The 18,259-nt window shown below is 44.1% G+C and overlaps 2 non-coding genes across 2 annotated transcripts; both read right to left on the bottom strand.

The window, feature by feature from the left end:
* Positions 1-10,069: 10,069 nt before the first annotated feature.
* Positions 10,070-10,151, bottom strand: trnas-uga (transfer RNA serine (anticodon UGA)). Its single transcript has one exon. It is a non-coding gene; the product is annotated as a tRNA-Ser (tRNA).
* Positions 10,152-17,594: 7,443 nt separating this feature from the next.
* Positions 17,595-17,676, bottom strand: trnas-uga (transfer RNA serine (anticodon UGA)). Its single transcript has one exon. It is a non-coding gene; the product is annotated as a tRNA-Ser (tRNA).
* Between the last annotated feature and the right edge of the window lie 583 nt (positions 17,677-18,259).

The following is an 18,259-nucleotide window of genomic DNA, read 5'->3' as shown; positions in this document are numbered from 1 at the left end:
GCTTAGTTGGAGTATTGGTTTTAAAGGTTAATCATGAAATCTAGAGATGAAAAGTCGGGAAAGTGGGCATGAGGATCATCATGAAATCATTAAAATGTAAAAGGTGGCCATTCGGCCCATCGACTCTGCACCGACCCTCTGAAAGTGTCTCTATGCCCCAACCACATCCCTGTAACGCACTACCCAACTTTATAAACACAAAGGGGCAATTTAGCATGGGCATTCCACCTAACCCACACACATTTGGACGTGCGAGGAAATCGCAGCACCCGGAGGAAACCCATAGACAAAGAAAAAAAGTGCAAACTCCATACAGTCAGTGACCAAAGGCTGGAATTGAACCCGGATCGCGGGCGCTGTGAGGTAGCCACTGTGACAGCGTGCCACCGTATGAGGTCATAACACAGCATATATCAGATCAAGCATTATCTCATTGAAATACAGAGCACATTCGATAGGCTGAATGGTCTACTTCTGCTCCTCCGTCTTATACCCTGATATTGTGTAAATGTGTTCCGGTTCTTGTGTAAAACTCTTGTTAAAACAACACAGACACCGTATGTCGACTGCGTCGAATTATCTGGCGCAGAGAAGGCGATTGTGGAATACATGTCGTACCCATCAAACTCTGCTACTCACCTGACTGAGATTTGTTCTGTATCTGTAAATCACAGGTAGTGTTCGCGAGTGGAGGGAACAGTCTGCACCTCAGTCTCTGGAACAGGTTGTGAGAGCAGGATGCCTTTATTATGAGTCAATGTCTGGTACGTTTTGTGAGAGTGGAATTCAGTCTCTATCAGACATTGGTACTGAATGTCAGTGTGGAAATATTTCTGTATCTGTCAATCACAATTACTCTTTGGGAAAAGTGAGATGAATCCGTAACATCATCACGGCTGTGACAGACAGAGAAAGACACAGAGAAATGCAGGAAGAGACTATCAGGACACACACACAATGACACACAGAAAAGGTGCCGATATGAAGAGACTGTTTTTTTCGGAAAATGTGTTTTCTGCTGCACACAGAGAGGCTCTGTTTGAAAATGTATATCCTGCTGTGTAACCGTGCTCTCTGCTGTGTAACTGTGCTCTCTCTGTCGGAACCGTCACTCTGCTGGTGACAGATCTTCACTGTGGTTGTGTCAAATCGTTCCCTGTTGTGTAAATGTGTTCCCAGTTGTGGAAATTGATCCGCCTGAAGCAGAACCTTTCTGCGCCATTACTGAGACGAAATTTCAATTCCAGATTTGTTAAATCTTGTCACCAAGGGTTAGTTCAGACCTCTGGATTCTCAGTCCAGCGACATAACCTTGACGTCTTGATTGATTCAGCATCAATCTTTACCGATAATAGTAAGGAAGCGCCCAACATGGGGCTCGAACCCACGACTCTGGGATTATAGAGTTCCATGCTTTACCGACTGAGCTAGCCGAGCTGCTGCATTGCCCATTAAACCTCTTCTTGTGGAGAGTGGCTGCGGTGCTCATTCGGAGGGTAAGTAATGACTTGTTGGGCCGAATGGCTTTCTGCGCTGGAGAATCTACGATTCTATGAAGCAAGGAGGTTGATGCGTTCAAATGCTTCTGCTATAATGTCCACTCCTGACACCATGTAGAAATGGTCGTCTTTGAATCACTGGAAACCAAGGAGTTGTAATAAAAAAATAATTGATTTAATAATTGAGCTGCTCCTCCTGGCTTGTGCTCTGACCGCGATCCGGGGAGAATTGCAGGAATCCAGACACGTGATCATTTTAGTTGCGTCATCACGTGACCATTCGGTCTCCACTGGTCTCCCTCTGTGCTCTAATTTCTAGATTCATAATTTTAATTTTCATCCAGACTGGGAAGTTTAGTGCTGCTGCATTTGAAAAGGAACATGAATTTCTTATATTTTTCCAATGTAACTGATGTTGTTCCACAAACTATTTAATCAGTGGAATTGTGCGTTTAGGGAACTCAGATTTTCGAATATCTGAAGGCATCTCTCCAAATCGAATGGTTATTTTCCACAAGATTCAACCCCTCCTCACATAAACCCCGGGGACGCTTTGATCGCTTGAATGCAATGACTTCCTGGAGTGATTCCAGGCCGGCTTTAGAATGTATTCTATCGACCAAATTACTGTTGATTGATGCAGCTGTGATGGCCGAGTGGTCAAGTCGTTGGACCTCAAATCCAATAGCGTTTCCCCCCCCGCAGATACGAGTGTGATTCGAAATGTTTGTTCAACTCCCCGGAAAAGCTGCCGGCTCGACAATGAATCGGAATTTCGGTTGGTTGTCTGTCAACGGTACTAACATTTATCGAATTCAGTTTTTTAGAAAAACGTTCTTTTTGGAAACTAAACGAAACATAAAGATAAATAAGGAGTTCACACTCAAAGCAACAATCAATAAATAATAAAGTTTCCTGCAACGTTCGGAAGGAGAAGCAGCAACGGCAGCGAATGGAAACGTGGTTCGGTTTCATTCAGGTGAATGTATTTCTGGGTAAAAAGATCGTGGCAGAAATGGAACATTTAAAAAAAATATTTTCTTGTTCTCTTTCTGTTGTCTCTCTATATGTTTCTTTCTCTCTCCCTCACTCACTGTTTTTGTGCTTCTCCGGAGGCTGATTGGATACACAGTGAAACTCAGCCCCATCTCATCCCAACTCTTTTGGACGAATTCGTCCTGGTGATGGACGGTCGTGAATCAGTAGAAGAATCGACAAACTATTCCATTCTTGCTCTGTAAGAAGTTCCATTCCTGGTTGTGAGGTGGCTCTGGGATAAAGGGATCGAGAGCTAACGAGTCTGACTCTTACTCTGCAAATCATTTCGTGCGCACTTGTAGAAAGTGGATGTGTCTGAGAACAGGAGAAAAGCAGATCATGGGGGTGTGATTGATTTTACTGAACCGGACCTAGAAAAGTGACGGAAACTTCGAAACAGTCAGCTTCTGACTGAGAGCTGGTAAGGAATTACGGCTGACATTGAGGCAGTTCATAGTGAATTCTTACAGCAAATCGAATCTTGAAGCGGTGTTGGCATATTGTTTTCGAAGAGACTGACATAGTTTCTGAAAAGATCAGTTGTGCTTGTTTTTGTTTTGTCCAGTAGTTTGGGGAATCTATTTGGAGCGGGTGCAGTTGGCCAATATCTGTGTCTCTTGCTTGCCCAGCTCACCGGGCAGCAGCAGCTCCATTCCTCGCCAAATGTGTGGACACAAACGGCAAACCCACATTATTGTATCCCCGTGGAAGTTCGAACCCCGCTCGCAGCGGCTCTGCTCTGGAATATTTACTCAGCTCCATAAACAAACCACTGACCACACAAATGATCGGGGCTCCCTTTGCATCTCAGTGATGGTTTTCACCCAATTTGGCTGTTTCGGGAATGAAAGTAAAAATTTATCGCGTCTGATAATTAGTATTTTTAAATAAACTGCACTAAACGTATGAAACAATACTTAATAAATGATAATTAACGAATATTAATCAATATTTAAAAAGTGTTCTGCAACGATTGGAAGGAAAAGCCCATCCCATCAGATCAGGATATGTTGGGAATGGATCGGAGTGAAACATTCCCAGACCATGTCCAACATGTTTCTCCTCAGCATGAAAACTCCCCGCGGAAAGACTGAAACAGACACACATTTGATCACATCACGATTAACATCACTCACACCTTAACCATGAGGCCACTGATGAAGTCATGATGACTTCGAATTTCTCCTAAAATGCCAACTGAACCCACTGACTGGCAGAAATACATTACCGACGTGATTGGCGAGGCGCATCCACAGACCGACTTGGCGAGTGGTGCAAACTGACATCACTGCTTCTGATCAGCTCCAGAACAGAGAGATAAATGTCACATTGTCCATTCATATTTCTGATTTATAATTGTGTGGGGAAACTGATGGGCTTTGGACGCAATTAAAAGTTGCTTCAAGTGAGATCAAATCAGCGGCTGGCTCGTTGGTCTGGGGAGACCTGTGCCACACAAAGCAACAGAGTCTGCAGATAGAGAATGAATCGAATATTTACATGTCACACCAGAGAACACGTTGGAGAACACTTCAGCAGTCAAGGGCATTGCGCCTCTGATCTCCGGGTAAGCGTTCTGCAAGGCGGCCTTCAGGACGCGCGACAAGGAAAATCGCCGAACAGAAACTTCTAGCCAAGTTCCGCATTCATGTGTACGGCCTCAACCGGGACCTTGGATTCATGTCGCATTTCATTTATCCCCCACCATCTGGCCTGGGCTTGCGAAATCCTACCAACTGTCCTGGTGTGAGCCAATTCACACCCCTTTAACGGGGAGGGGGGGTTACTCCTATCTGGTTTAGCACAGGGCTAAATCGCTGACTTTCAAAGCCGACCAAGTCAGATCAGAAGCACGGTTCAATTCTCGAACCAGCCTCCCCTAACAGGCGACGGAATGTGGCTTTTCACGGTAACTTAATTTGAAACCTACTTGTGACAATAAGCGATTTTCATTTTCATTTTCATTTCATCTCTGGACCTGTAAAGACTTAATTACCTGCAAATGCTGGCATTCAAAGCATTGTCTTGCATTTTTGACTTTGCCTATATATATATGTTTCCGGAACATACCTCTTCATTCACCTGAGGAACGAGCAGTGCTCCGAAAGCTAGCGTTTGAAACACACCTGTTGGACTTTAACCTGGTGTTGTAAGACTTGTTACTGGGCACAGCAGGGACTGACAGATAAAGACTCATTCACCACCCAAATGTCTATATGCACCTCCCCCAACACACGCGCATGCCCACTGCCACTGAAAGTCTTGTCATGATTCTGATATGCAGACGTTTTAACGGAAACTAGCAAACAACATAATGATTTTGTCCACTCAATAACAATATCAGAGATTGATCATTACAGATTTAGTTCAACCTTAACACAGAGTTTCAGAGAATGAAAGATATTGAATGAATGACAGACTCTCATACAGTCCCAGAGACTCTCGCAAAGCGATTTAACTGAATACAAAGACAGATTGTTGCAGAAGATATGTAACAATCCGAAGAATGATTGGTATATTACAAATATGGAATGAATCTGACTCTGCCATATAGTGTCAGGGACTGAAATATGCAGCAATTGTATTTCAAAATTGATCGCACTTAGCAGGGTGGTAGTGTCAAATAACCGGATGGTGCGAATCCTCAATGTGCAAATGGGACCTTGTCGCCACAAGGACTGTGTAATGGTCACTCTGAACGTCAAGACTATGGGAGACAGAGCGCCACAGACTGACTCCTACTTTCCACAGACCACCACTGACTGAATCATGGTGAATACCAAGAGCTGAATTATGTTGTCAACACTCACATAGAAATGGCACACAGAATAAAATGGCGGGATCGTGGAAAATGCGGACCGTTTTCCATGACCGGAAGCCACCACTGGAAAAAGGCAGATCCAGCAGATAGGATTCGCCCTCACCTCCAATGTGTCAGCTCAGCCTTCAGCAGATTGAGAAAGAGAATACTTGAAGAGCAGCTTCATGACAGAATCGTTCGGAGTGACCATTGCACAGTGCTTACTCAGCAACGGCAAAGACTGGTCCCGTATGTGTTTTATTCTGTTTTCAGTGGAGGCCAACAAACCAAAAATACTCCAATTTACTCAATGATCCCAGTACGAAAAGCAAGGGACAAAAAATGTTTCTTTTGATTTTATTTCAACAACGAAACCAAATTGAAAAGGAATTAAAAAGCGCATTGAGCTGATACAATAGGCTTCGAGAAGCAATGGTTTGAGTGACGGCCACTTGTCGGTTGGCTCGTTGGTCTAGGGGTATGATTCTCGCTTAGGGACTTCCGTTAACGGTAAAATGCGAGAGGTCCCTGGTTCAAATCCCGGACGAGCCCTGTTCATGTTTAATCAGTACGATCCATGTGGTGTCATTGACTGAATTCGGGAGCAGGTTTGAGCTCCAGAGAATGTGTCAGTACAGAACACGTGAAGAAACGAACGCGACATTTAAAGACCGTTTCACCATGGTGGAGGACTCTGAATTTATCCTCAGATATCAAGTAAAACAAACGAACGCTTGTGCATCCAGGTAGTTGGCTGAATGCAATATTTGTATGTAACCCCGATAAACCTTTGATTTATTTGCTGAATCTCCGCCTTTAAAATAATCAATGTCCCGCTTCCGCCGCCTTCTGAGGCAGAGTTCCAAAGTCGCACAACTCTCTGGGAGTGAGAAATTTCCACATCTCCATCCGAAAAGGGCGACATCCTTGTTTTTAACTGCCCAGTAGTTCTGGTCTCACCCACAAGCAGCGACATCCTTTCCACGTCCACCTTGCCAAGACCATTCAAAATCTGATGTACTTCAATCAAATCAACTGTCACTCTTCACATCTCCATTGGAAACAAGTGCAGTCTGTCTAACCTTTCCTCATTAGAAAACCCGCTCATTCCTGGACCAATCGAGGAAACTTCCTCTGAACCGTATTTACCTAAATAAGGAAACCAAAACTGCACAGAATTAGCGAAATGTTACAGCTCCTGGAATAAAAGGGACAGCAGCAATATGGATATAAATGTGGTTGAATAATCAGAAACAGAATATAATGGCCAGTAGAGAATTTTCGGACTGGAAGAAGGTTTGTAGTGTTCGACATGGGTTCCTACTGGAATATTTGCTTTCCCTGGTATATAGCAATGTGCTAGAACATGGTGTAGAGGGAACAGTTTCAAAGTTTGATGGTGGTACAAACTTGGACATTTTCTGAACTGATACGTGGACAGTCTAGAACTTCAAACGACGAAAGATGATTTTCAGTCTGGAGACGTGTGAGATGAATGGTTTAGACTAAAAACCAGACAGGAGCTGGTTTAGCACCCTGGGGTAAATCGCTGGCTTTTAAAGCAGACAAAAGCAGGCCAGCAGCACGGTTCAATTCCCGTACCAGCCTCCACGAACAGGCGCCGGAATGTGGCGACTATGGGCTTTTCACAGTAACTTCATTTGAAGCCTACTTGTGACAATAAGCGGTTTTAATTCATTATGCATTTTTTAAGGGAATATAGAATCATAGAATTTACAGTGCAGAGGTGGCCATTCGTACCATGGAATCTGCACCGGCTCTTCAAATAGCACCCCACTGAAGCCCACGCGTCCACCCTTTCCCCGTATCCCAGCAACCCCATCTAACCGAAGGGTAATTTAGCATGGCCAATCCACCTATACTGCACATCTTTGGAGTGTGGTAGGTAAACCGGAAACCCGGAGGAAACCCACGCAGACACAGGGAGAACACAGGCAGTGATCCAAGTGGGAATCGAACCTGAGACCCGGCGCTGTGAAGCCATAGTGCTAACCACTATTCTACCGTGCTGTCCCTGAATCATGCTGAATACCAAGAGCTGAATTATGTTGTCAACACTCACATAGAAATGGCACACAGAATAAAATGGCGAGGTCGTGGAAAATGTGGACCGTTTTCCATGACCGGAAGCCACCACTGGAAAAAGGCAGATCCAGCAGATAGGATTCGCCCTCACCTCCAATGTGTCAGCTCAGCCTGCGGCAGATTGAGAAAGAGAATACTTGAAAAGCAGCTTCATGACTGAATCGTTCGGAGTGACCATTGCACAGTGCTTACTCAGCACTCAGCAACGGCAAAGACTGGTCCCGTATGTGTTTTATTCTGTTCGCAGTGGAGGCCAACAAACCAAAAATAACCCAATTTACCCATGATCCCAGTACGAAAAGCAAGGGACAAAAATTGTTTATTTTGATTTCATTTCAACAACGAAACTGCGAGGGCAGCATAGCGGCACAGTGGTCAGCACGACTGCCTCACGGCGCCGAGGTCCCAGATTCGAACCCGGCTCTGGGTCACTGACCGTGTGAAGTTTGCACATTCTCCCGTGTTTGCGTGGGTTTCGCCCCCAGAATCCAAAGATGTGCATGCTAGGTGGATTGGCCACGCTAAATTGTCCCTTAATTGGGAAAAATTAATTGGGTACTCTAAATTATTTTAAAACAAGGTGAAGACTGCGGATCCCGCTCCTGCTGTTTAATACAGATCACTCTAACTGGCACAGTGAGCAGAAAGAAATTCGTGTAGTTTGTGTGCATTTCACTCCAATTTAAAATGCTCCTGAATGAAAGTGTCCGTGTCACACGGCTCCCGTTCAGCCAGGAGATTGCACCAGTCCACAATAAATGTATTTATGCAATATGTTTCTGATGTTCTGTGTGTCATCACATTGGACTCTTACTCTGGTCTGAGACATTACCTTGTCCTTGTGCCCTGGATGCTGCCCTTTTCATCCTGTTTCATTAATAACTTTTTACTGGTAACAATTATGTAACTTACTTAGTGATTAATTTATTCAGCCACTAGGAGTGTTTTAAGCTCGTTTTGTAAACGGAACTTTGCGTGGCTCGTATTTTTGTCCCGTTTAACCCACCTACTTACTATTGTTTCAGACTGAGAACTTAGTTATTAATGTTGAAGATTGTCGTTTATTTAAACTAAGTTTCCACTCAAAACATATTGATGCTGGTTATTACATAAGGAACCCATGGGTGATGAAAACAATTGGTGAATTTTATTTGAGGAGTGTCCACTCCTTTTCTGCCCTGACCTGCGGTATCTAATTAAATAATTCACCACTGTGATGGGCAGGAACTGAATCTGGGTCAAATGCTGGGACAGTCACCACTATACCACCACCTGTCCCTGGGCAATGTTGCCCCCTCTGTATTTATAGAACGAATACACAAACAATGAAGCGGGTGAATGTATTAAATCAGGGATTCGATATTCTTGTAACCATTATGGCTGCAATGGGAATCTTTCATATTCCGATAGATCGGCTAGAGCTGGGTAGCTCAGTCAGAAATCAGATATCTGGGTATTTCAAGATGATTACTACAATGATAATATTTAACCATGTTAATGTTCTTTTGCTCCAATTGAAATGTGTTACGAATACAGAGTTACCGTGTTGTACAACTCGCGTTCAACCAGGGGATGGCAGCAGTGCGCAATAGTTTGGAAATCATGTTTGTGTCCACAGATCTCGATAGGAATGGAGCTGCTGCTTCCCGGGGAGCTGCCAAGCAAGAGGCAAAGATATTAACCAACTGCACCCGCTCCAAATAGATTCCCCAAAATATTGAACAAAACAAAAACAAGCACAAATCATATTTTAAGAAAGTATGACAGTGTCTCTGAAAACAATATACCAACACCTCATAAAGAATCGGTTTGCCTCAACTAATTCAATATCAACCGTTTCAATATCAGCCTTAATTCCTTACCAGTTCTCAGACAGACACCGACTGGTTAAAAGTCTCCTTAACTTTTCAAGGTCCGGCTCAATAAAATCAATCACAGGCCCATGATCTGCTTTCCTCCTGTTCTCAGACACACCCACTTTCTACAAGGGCGCACTAACTGGTTTTCAGAGTAATAGTCAGACTGCAGGCACCTCGTTCTCTCTCGATCCCTTTACCTCAGAGCCACCTCACAACCAGGAATGGAACTTCTCACAGAGCCAAGAATGGAATAGTTTGTCGATTCTTCCACTGATTCAGGACCGTCCATCACCAGGACGTGTTGGTCCAAAAGAGTTGGGATGAGATGGGGCTGAGTTTCACTGTGTATCCAATCAGTCCCCGGAGAAGCACAAAAACAATGAGTGAGGGAGAGAGAAAGAAACAAAGAAACAGATAGAGAGACAAAGGAGAAACAAGAAAATATTTTTAAAAAATGTTCCATTTCTGCCACGATCTTTTTACCCAGAAATACATTCAGCTGAATGAAACCAAACCACGTTTCCATTCGCTGCCGTTGCTGCTTCTCCTTCCGAACGTTGCAGGAAATGTTATTATTTACTGATTGCTGTTTTGGGTGTGAGTTCCTTATTCATCTGAATATTTCGTTCAGTCCCCCCCAAAAATGTTAAGTATCTGACTGAACTTGATTAACGTTCAAACCGCTTATTTACAAACAATCGGAAAAAGCATTAATTTTCGAGTCAGCGGCTTGTGCAGGGAGTTGAAGAAACAATTCGAATCACAGTCGCTGCGAGCAGGATTCGAACCTGCGCGGGGAAACCCCATTGGATTTCAAGTCCAACGCCTTAACCACTCGGCCATCGCAGCTGCGTTCAATTCGTCATTCATTAGTAATTTGGTCGATGGAATACATTCTAAAACCAGCCTGGAATCACTCCAGGAAGTTATTCCATTCAAGCGACCAATAGTCGGCCGGTGCAGACACGGTGGGCCGAATGGCCTCCTTCTGCACTGTAAATTCAATGATAATCTATGATTAATAGACAAAGGTTCAGCACGACATCGTGGGCCGAAGGGCCTGTTCTGTGCTGAATTTTCTATGTTTTAATCGTGTTTATGTGAGGAGGGGTTGAATCTTCGTGGAAAATGGCCATTGCATTTGGAGAGAAGCCTTGAGAGACTCGAAAATCTCAACTCCCGAAACGCACAATTCCACTGATTAAATAGTTTGTGTAACAATATTTACTCAGCTCCATAAACAAACCACTGACCACACAAATGATCGGGGCTCCCTTTGCATCTCATTGATGGTTTTCACCCAATTTGGCTGATTCGGGAATGAAAGTAAAAATTTATCGCGTCTGGTAATTAGTATTTTTATATAAACTACACTAAACATATGAAACAATACTTAATAAATGATAATTAACGAATATTAATCAATATTTAAAAGTGTTCTGCAACAATTGGAAGTAAAAACCCATCCCATCAGGGCAGGATATGTTGGGAATGGACCGGAGTGAAACATTCCCAGACCATGTCCAACATGTTTCTCCTCAGTATGAAAACTCCCTGCGGAAAGACTGAAACAGACACTCATTTGATCACATCATGATTGACATCACACACACCTTAACCATGAGGCCACTGATGAAGTCATGATGATTTCGAATTTCTCCTAAAATGCCAACTGAACCCACTGACTGGCAGAGTTACATTACCCACGTGATTGGCAAGGCGCATCCACAGACCGACTTGGCGAGTGGTGCAAACTGACATCACTGCTTCTGATCAGCTCCAGGACAGAGAGATAAATGTCACATTGTCCATTCATATTTCTGATTTATAATTGTGTGGGGAAACTGATGGGCTTTGGACGCAATTAAAAGTTGCTTCAAGTGAGATCAAATCAGCGGCTGGCTCGTTGGTCTGGGGAGACTTGTGCCACACAAAGCAACAGAGTCTGCAGATAGAGAATGAATCGAATATTTACATGACACACCAGAGAACACATAGGAGAACACTTCAGCAGTCAAGGGCATTGAGCCTCTGATCTCCGGGTAAGCGTTCTGCAAGGCGTCCTTCAGGACGCGCGACAATAAAAATCGCCGAACAGAAACTTCTAGCCGAGTTCCGCATACATGTGTACGGCCTCAACCGGGACCTTGGATTCATGTCGCATTTCATTTATCCCCCACCATCTGGCCTGGGCTTGCGAAATCCTACCAACTGTCCTGGTGTGAGCCAATTCACACCCCTTTAACGTGGGGTTACCCCTATCTGGTTTAGCACAGGGCTAAATCGCTGGCTTTAAAAGCCGACCAAGTCAGATCAGAAGCACGGTTCAATTCTCGTACCAGCCTCCCCTAACAGGCGACGGAATGTGGCTTTTCACGGTAACTTAATTTGAAACCGACTTGTGACAATAAGCGATTTTCATTTCATCTCTGGACCTGTAAAGACTTAATTACCTGCAAATGCTGGTATTCAAAGCATTGTCTTGCATTTTTGACTTTGCCTATATATATATATGTTTCCGGAACATACCTCTTCATTCACCTGAGGAACGAGCAGTGCTCCGAAAGCTAGCGTTTGAAACACACCAGTTGGACTTTAACCTGGTGTTGTAAGACTTGTTACTGGGCACAGCAGGGACTGACCGATAAAGATTCATTCACCACCCAAATGTCTATATGCACCTCCCCCAACACACGCGCATGCCCACTGCCACTGAAAGTCTTGTCATGATTCTGATATGCAGACGTTTTAACGGAAACTAGCAAACAACATAATGATTTTATCCACTCAATAACGATATTAGAGATTGATCATTACAGATTTAGTTCAAACTTCACACAGGTTTTCAGAGTATGAAAGATACTGAATGACAGACTCTCATACAGTCCCAGAGACTCTCGCAAAGCGACTTAACTGAATCCCAAAGACAGATTGTTGCAGAAGATATGTAACAATCCGAAGAATGATTGGTATATTACAAATATGGAATGAATCTGACTCTGCCATATAGTGTCAGGGACTGAAATGTGCAGCAATTGTATTTCAAAATTGATCGCACTTAGCAGGGTGGTAGTGTCAAATAACCGGATGGTGCGAATCCTCAATGTGCAAATGGGACCTTGTCGCCACAATGACTGTGTAACGGTCACTCTGAACGTCAAGACTATGGGAGACAGAGCTCCACAGACTGACTCCTACTTTCCTCAGACCACCACTGACTGAATCATGGTGAATACCAAGAGCTGAATTGTGTTGTCAACACTCACATAGTAATGGCACACAGAATAAAATGGCGAGATCGTGGAAAATGTGGACCGTTTTCCATGACCGGAAGCCACCACTGGAAAAAGGCAGATCCATCCGATAGGATTCGCCCTCACCTCCAATGTGTCAGCTGAGCCTTCAGCAGATTGAGAAGGAGAATACTTGAAAGCAGCTTCATGACAGAATCGTTCGGAGTGACTATTGCACAGTGTTTACTCAGCAACGGCAAAGACTGGTCCCGTATGTGTTTTATTCTCTTCGCAGTGGAGGCCAACAAACCAAAAATAACCCAAGTTACCCATGGTCCCAGTACGAAAAGCAAGGGACAAAAATTGTTTATTTTGATTTCATTTCAACAACGAAACTGCGAGGGCAGCATAGCGGCACAGTGGTCAGCTGGACTGCCTCACGGCGCCGAGGTACCAGATTCGATCCCGGCTCTGGGTCACTGTCCGTGTGAAGTTTGCACATTCTCCCGTGTTTGCGTGAGTTTCGCCCCCAGAATCCAAAGATGTGCAAGCTAGGTGGATTGGCCACGCTAAATTGCCCCTTAATTGGGAAAAATTAATTAGGTACTCTAAATTATTTTAAAACAAGGCGAAGACTGCGGATCCCGCTCCTGCTGTTTAATACAGATCACTATAACTGGCACAGTGAGCAGAAATAAATTCGTGTTGTTTGTGTGCATTTCACTCCAATTTAAAACGCTCCTGAATGAAAGTGTCTGTGTCACACGGCTCCCGATCAGCCAGGAGATGGCACCAGTCCACAATAAATGTATTTATGCAATATGTTTCTGATGTTCTGTGTGTCATTACATTGGACTCTAACACTGGTCTGAGACATTACCTTGTCCTTGTGCCCTGATGCTGCCCTTTTCATCCTGTTTCAGTAATAACTTTTTACTGGTAACAATTATGTAACTTACTTAGTGATTAAGTTATTCAGCCACTAGGATTGTTTTAAGCTCATTTTGTAAACGGAAATTTGCGTGGCTCGTATTTTTGTCCCGTTTAACCCACCTATTTACTATTGTTGCAGACTGAGAACTTAGTTATTAATGTTGAAGATTGTCGTTTATTTAAACTAAGTTTCCACTCAAAACATATTGATGCTGGTTATTACATAAGGAACCCATGGGTGATGAAAACAATTGGTGAATTTTATTTGAGGAGTGTCCACTCCTTTTCTGCCCTGACCTGCGGTATCTAATTAAATAATTCACCACTGTGATGGGCAGGAACTGAATCTGGGTCAAATGCTGGGACAGTCACCACTATACCACCACCTGTCCCTGGGCAACGTTGCCCCCTCTGTATTTATAGAACGAATACACAAACAATGAAGCGGGTGAATGTATTAAATCAGGGATTCGATATTCTTGTAACCAATATGGCTGCAATGGGAATCTTTCATATTCCGATAGATCGGGTAGAGCTGGGTAGCTCAGTCAGAAATCAGATACCTGGGGATTTCAAGATGATTACTACAATGATAATATTTAATCATGTTAAGATATAGTTCGAGTACAATAGATGGGTCGTTTTTTGTACAGTGTGTGCAGGAGGGTTTCCTGAAACAATATGTTGACAGGCCAACAAGAGGCGAGGCCACGTTCGATTTGGTTTTGGGTAATGAACCAGGCCAGGTGTTGGATTTGGAGGTAGGAGAGCACTTTGGGGACAGTGACCACAATTCGGTGACGTTTACGTTAATGATGGAAAGGGATAAGTATACACCGCAGGGCAAGAGTTATTGCTGGGGGAAGGGCAATTATGATGCCATTAGACGTGACTTCGGGGGGATAAGGTGGAGAAGTAGGCTGCAAGTGTTGGGCACACTGGATAAGTGGGGCTTGTTCAAGGATCAGCTACTGCGTGTTCTTGATAAGTATGTACCGGTCAGACAGGGAGGAAGGCGTCGAGCGAGGGAACCGTGGTTTACCAAGGAAGTGGAATCTCTTGTTAAGAGGAAGAAGGAGGCCTATGTGAAGATGAAGTGTGAAGTTTCGGTTGGGGCGATGGATAGTTACAAGGTAGCGAGGAAGGATCTAAAGAGAGAGCTAAGACGCGCAAGGAGGGGACATGAGAAGTATTTGGCAGGAAGGATCAAGGAAAACCCAAAAGCTTTCTATAGGTATGTTAGGAATAAGCGAATGACAAGGGAAAGAGTAGGACCAGTCAAGGACAGCGATGGGAAATTGTGTGTGGAGTCTGAAGAGATAGGCGAGATACTAAATGAATATTTTTCGTCAGTATTCACTCAGGAAAAAGATAATGTTGTGGAGGACAATGCTGAGCCCCAGGCTAATAGAATAGATGGCATTGAGGTACGTAGGGAAGAGGTGTTGGCAATTCTGGACAGGCTGAAAATAGATAAGTCCCCGGGACCTGATGGGATTTATCCTAGGATTCTCTGGGAGGCCAGGGAAGAGATTGCTGGACCTTTGGCTTTGATTTTTATGTCATCATTGGCTACAGGAATAGTGCCAGAGGACTGGAGGACAGCAAATGTGGTCCCTTTGTTCAAAAAGGGGAGCAGAGACAACCCCGGCAACTATAGACCGGTGAGCCTCACGTCTGTAGTGGGTAAAGTCTTGGAGGGGATTATAAGAGACAAGATTTATAATCATCTAGATAGGAATAATGTGATCAGGGATAGTCAGCATGGCTTTGTGAAGGGTAGGTCATGCCTCACAAACCTTATTGAGTTCTTTGAGAAGGTGACTGAACAGGTAGACGAGGGTAGAGCAGTTGATGTGGTGTATATGGATTTCAGCAAAGCGTTTGATAAGGTTCCCCACGGTAGGCTATTGCAAAAAATACGGAGGCTGGGGATTGAGGGTGATTTAGAGATGTGGATCAGAAATTGGCTAGCTGAAAGAAGACAGAGGGTGGTGGTTGATGGGAAATGTTCAGAATGGAGTACAGTCACAAGTGGAGTACCACAAGGATCTGTTCTGGTGCCGTTGCTGTTTGTCATTTTTATCAATGACCTAGAGGAAGGCGCAGAAGGGTGGGTGAGTAAATTTGCAGACGATACTAAAGTCGGTGGTGTTGTCGATAGTGTGGAAGGATGTAGCAGGTTAAAGAGGGATATATATAAGCTGCAGAGCTGGGCTGAGAGGTGGCAAATGGAGTTTAATGTAGAGAAGTGTGAGGTGATTCACTTTGGAAGGAATAACAGGAATGCGGAATATTTGGCTAATGGTAAAGTTCTTGAAAGTGTGGATGAGCAGAGGGATCTAGGTGTCCATGTACATAGATCCCTGAAAGTTGCCACCCAGGTTGATAGGGTTGTGAAGAAGGCCTATGGAGTGTTGGCCTTTATTGGTAGAGGGATTGAGTTCCGGAGTCGGGAGGTCATGTTGCAGCTGTACAGAACTCTGGTACGGGCGCATTTGGAGTATTGCGTACAGTTCTGGTCACCGCATTATAGGAAGGACGTGGAGGCTTTGGAGCGGGTGCAGAGGAGATTTACCAGGATGTTGCCTGGTATGGAGGGAAAATCTTATGAGGAAAGGCTGATGGACTTGAGGTTGTTTTCGTTGTAGAGAAGAAGGTTAAGAGGAGACGTAATAGAGGCATACAAAATGATCAGGGGGTTGGATAGGGTGGACAGTGAGAGCCTTCTCCCGCGGGTGTATATGGCTGGCACGAGGGGACATAACTTTAAACTGAGGGGTAATAGATATAGCACAGAGGTCAGCGGTAGGTTCTTTACGCAAAGAGTAGTGAGGCCGTGGAATGCCCAACCTGCTACAGTAGTGAACTCGCCAACATTGAGGGCATTTAAAAGTTTATTGGATAAACATATGGATGATAATGGCATAGTGTAGGTTAGATGGCTTTTGTTTCGGTGCAACATCGTGGGCCGAAGGGCCTGTACTGCGCTGTATTGTTCCATGTTCTATGTTCTATGTTCTAATGTTCTTTTGCTCCAATTGAAATGTGTTACGAATACAGAGTTACCGTGTTGTACAACTCGCGTTCAACCAGGAGATGGCAGCAGTGCGCAATTGTTTGGATATCCTGTTTGTGTCCACAGATCTCGACCGGAATGGAGCTGCTGCTTACCGGGGAGCTGCCAAGCAAGAGGCACAGATATTAATCAACTGCACCCGCTCCAAATAGATTCCCCAAATTATTGAACAAAACAAAAACAAGGACAAATCATATTTTAAGAAAGTATGACAGTGTCTCTGAAAACAATATACCAACACCTCATAAAGAATCGATTTGCCTAAACTAATTCAAGGTCAACCGTTTCAATATCAGCCTTAATTCCTTGCCAGTTCTCAGACAGGCGCTGACTGGTTCGAAGTTTGCTTCACCTTTCAAGGTCCTGCTCAATAAAACCAATCACAGGCCCATGATCTGCTTTTCTCCTGTTCTCATACACATCCACTTTCTACAAGGGCGCACGAACTGGTTTTCAGAGTAAGAGTCAGACTGCAGTCACCTCGTTCTCTCTCGATCCCTTTATCTCAGAGCCACCTCACAACCAGGAATGGAACTTCTCACAGAGCCAAGAATGGAATAGGTTGTCGATTCTTCCACTGATTCAAGACCGTCCATCACCAGGACGTGTTGGTCCAAAAGAGTTGGAATGAGATGGGGCTGAGTTTCACTGTATCCAATCAGTCCCCGGAGATGCACAAAATCAATGAGTGAGGGAGAGAGAAAGAAACAAAGAAACAGATAGAGAGATAAAATATTTTCCATTTCTACCACGATCTTTTTACCCAGAAATCCATTAAGCTGAATGAAACCAAACCACGTTTCCATTCGCTGCCGTTGCTGCGTCTCCTTCCGAACGTTGCAGGAAATGTTATTATTTACTGATTGTTGTTTTGGGTGTGAATTCCTTATTCATCTGAATATTTCGTTCAGTCCCCCCCCAAAATGTTAAGTATCTGACTGAACTTGATTAACGTTCAAACCGCTTATTTACAAACAATCGGAAAAAGCATTAATTTTAGAGTCAGCGGCTTGTGCGGGGAGGTGAAGAAACAATTCGAATCACAGTCGCTGCGAGCAGGATTCGAACCTGCGCGGGGAAACCCCATTGGATTTCAAGTCCAACGCCTTAACCACTCGGCCATCGCAGTTGCGTTCAAGGTGTCATTCATTAGTAATTTGATCGATGGAATACATTCTAAAACCAGCCTGGAATCACTCCAGGAAGTTATTCCATTCAAGCGACCAATAGTCGGCCGGTGCAGACACGGTGGGCCGAATGGCCTCCTTCTGCACTGTAAATTCAATGATAATCTATGATTAATCTAGGACAAAGGTTCGGCACAACATTGTGGGCCGAAGGGCCTGTTCTGTGCCGTATTTTTCTATGTTGTAATAGTGTTTATGTGAGGAGGGGTTGAATCTTCGTGGAAAATGGCCATTGGATTTGGAGAGAAGCCTTGAGAGACTCGAAAATCTCAACTCCCTAAACGCACAATTCCACTGATTGAATTGTTTGTGTAACAACATCAGTTACATTGGAAATATATTAGAAATTCAAATGGAACAAGACCACACTTCCAGTCTGGAAGAAAATTAAAATGGTGGAATCTAGAAATTACGGCACAGAAGGAGACCTGTGCAGACCGAAAGGTCACGTGATGACCTGATGACGGAACTAACATCATCAGGTGTCTGGATTCGAGCAGTTCTCCCCGGATCGCGGTCAGAGCA

Source organism: Scyliorhinus torazame, chromosome 24 (genome assembly GCF_047496885.1).
Source record: "Scyliorhinus torazame isolate Kashiwa2021f chromosome 24, sScyTor2.1, whole genome shotgun sequence".
Taxonomy (NCBI): domain Eukaryota; kingdom Metazoa; phylum Chordata; class Chondrichthyes; order Carcharhiniformes; family Scyliorhinidae; genus Scyliorhinus; species Scyliorhinus torazame.
The sequence above is the reverse complement of the archived record's forward strand: the minus strand, read 5'-3'. Positions and strand labels throughout refer to the sequence as shown.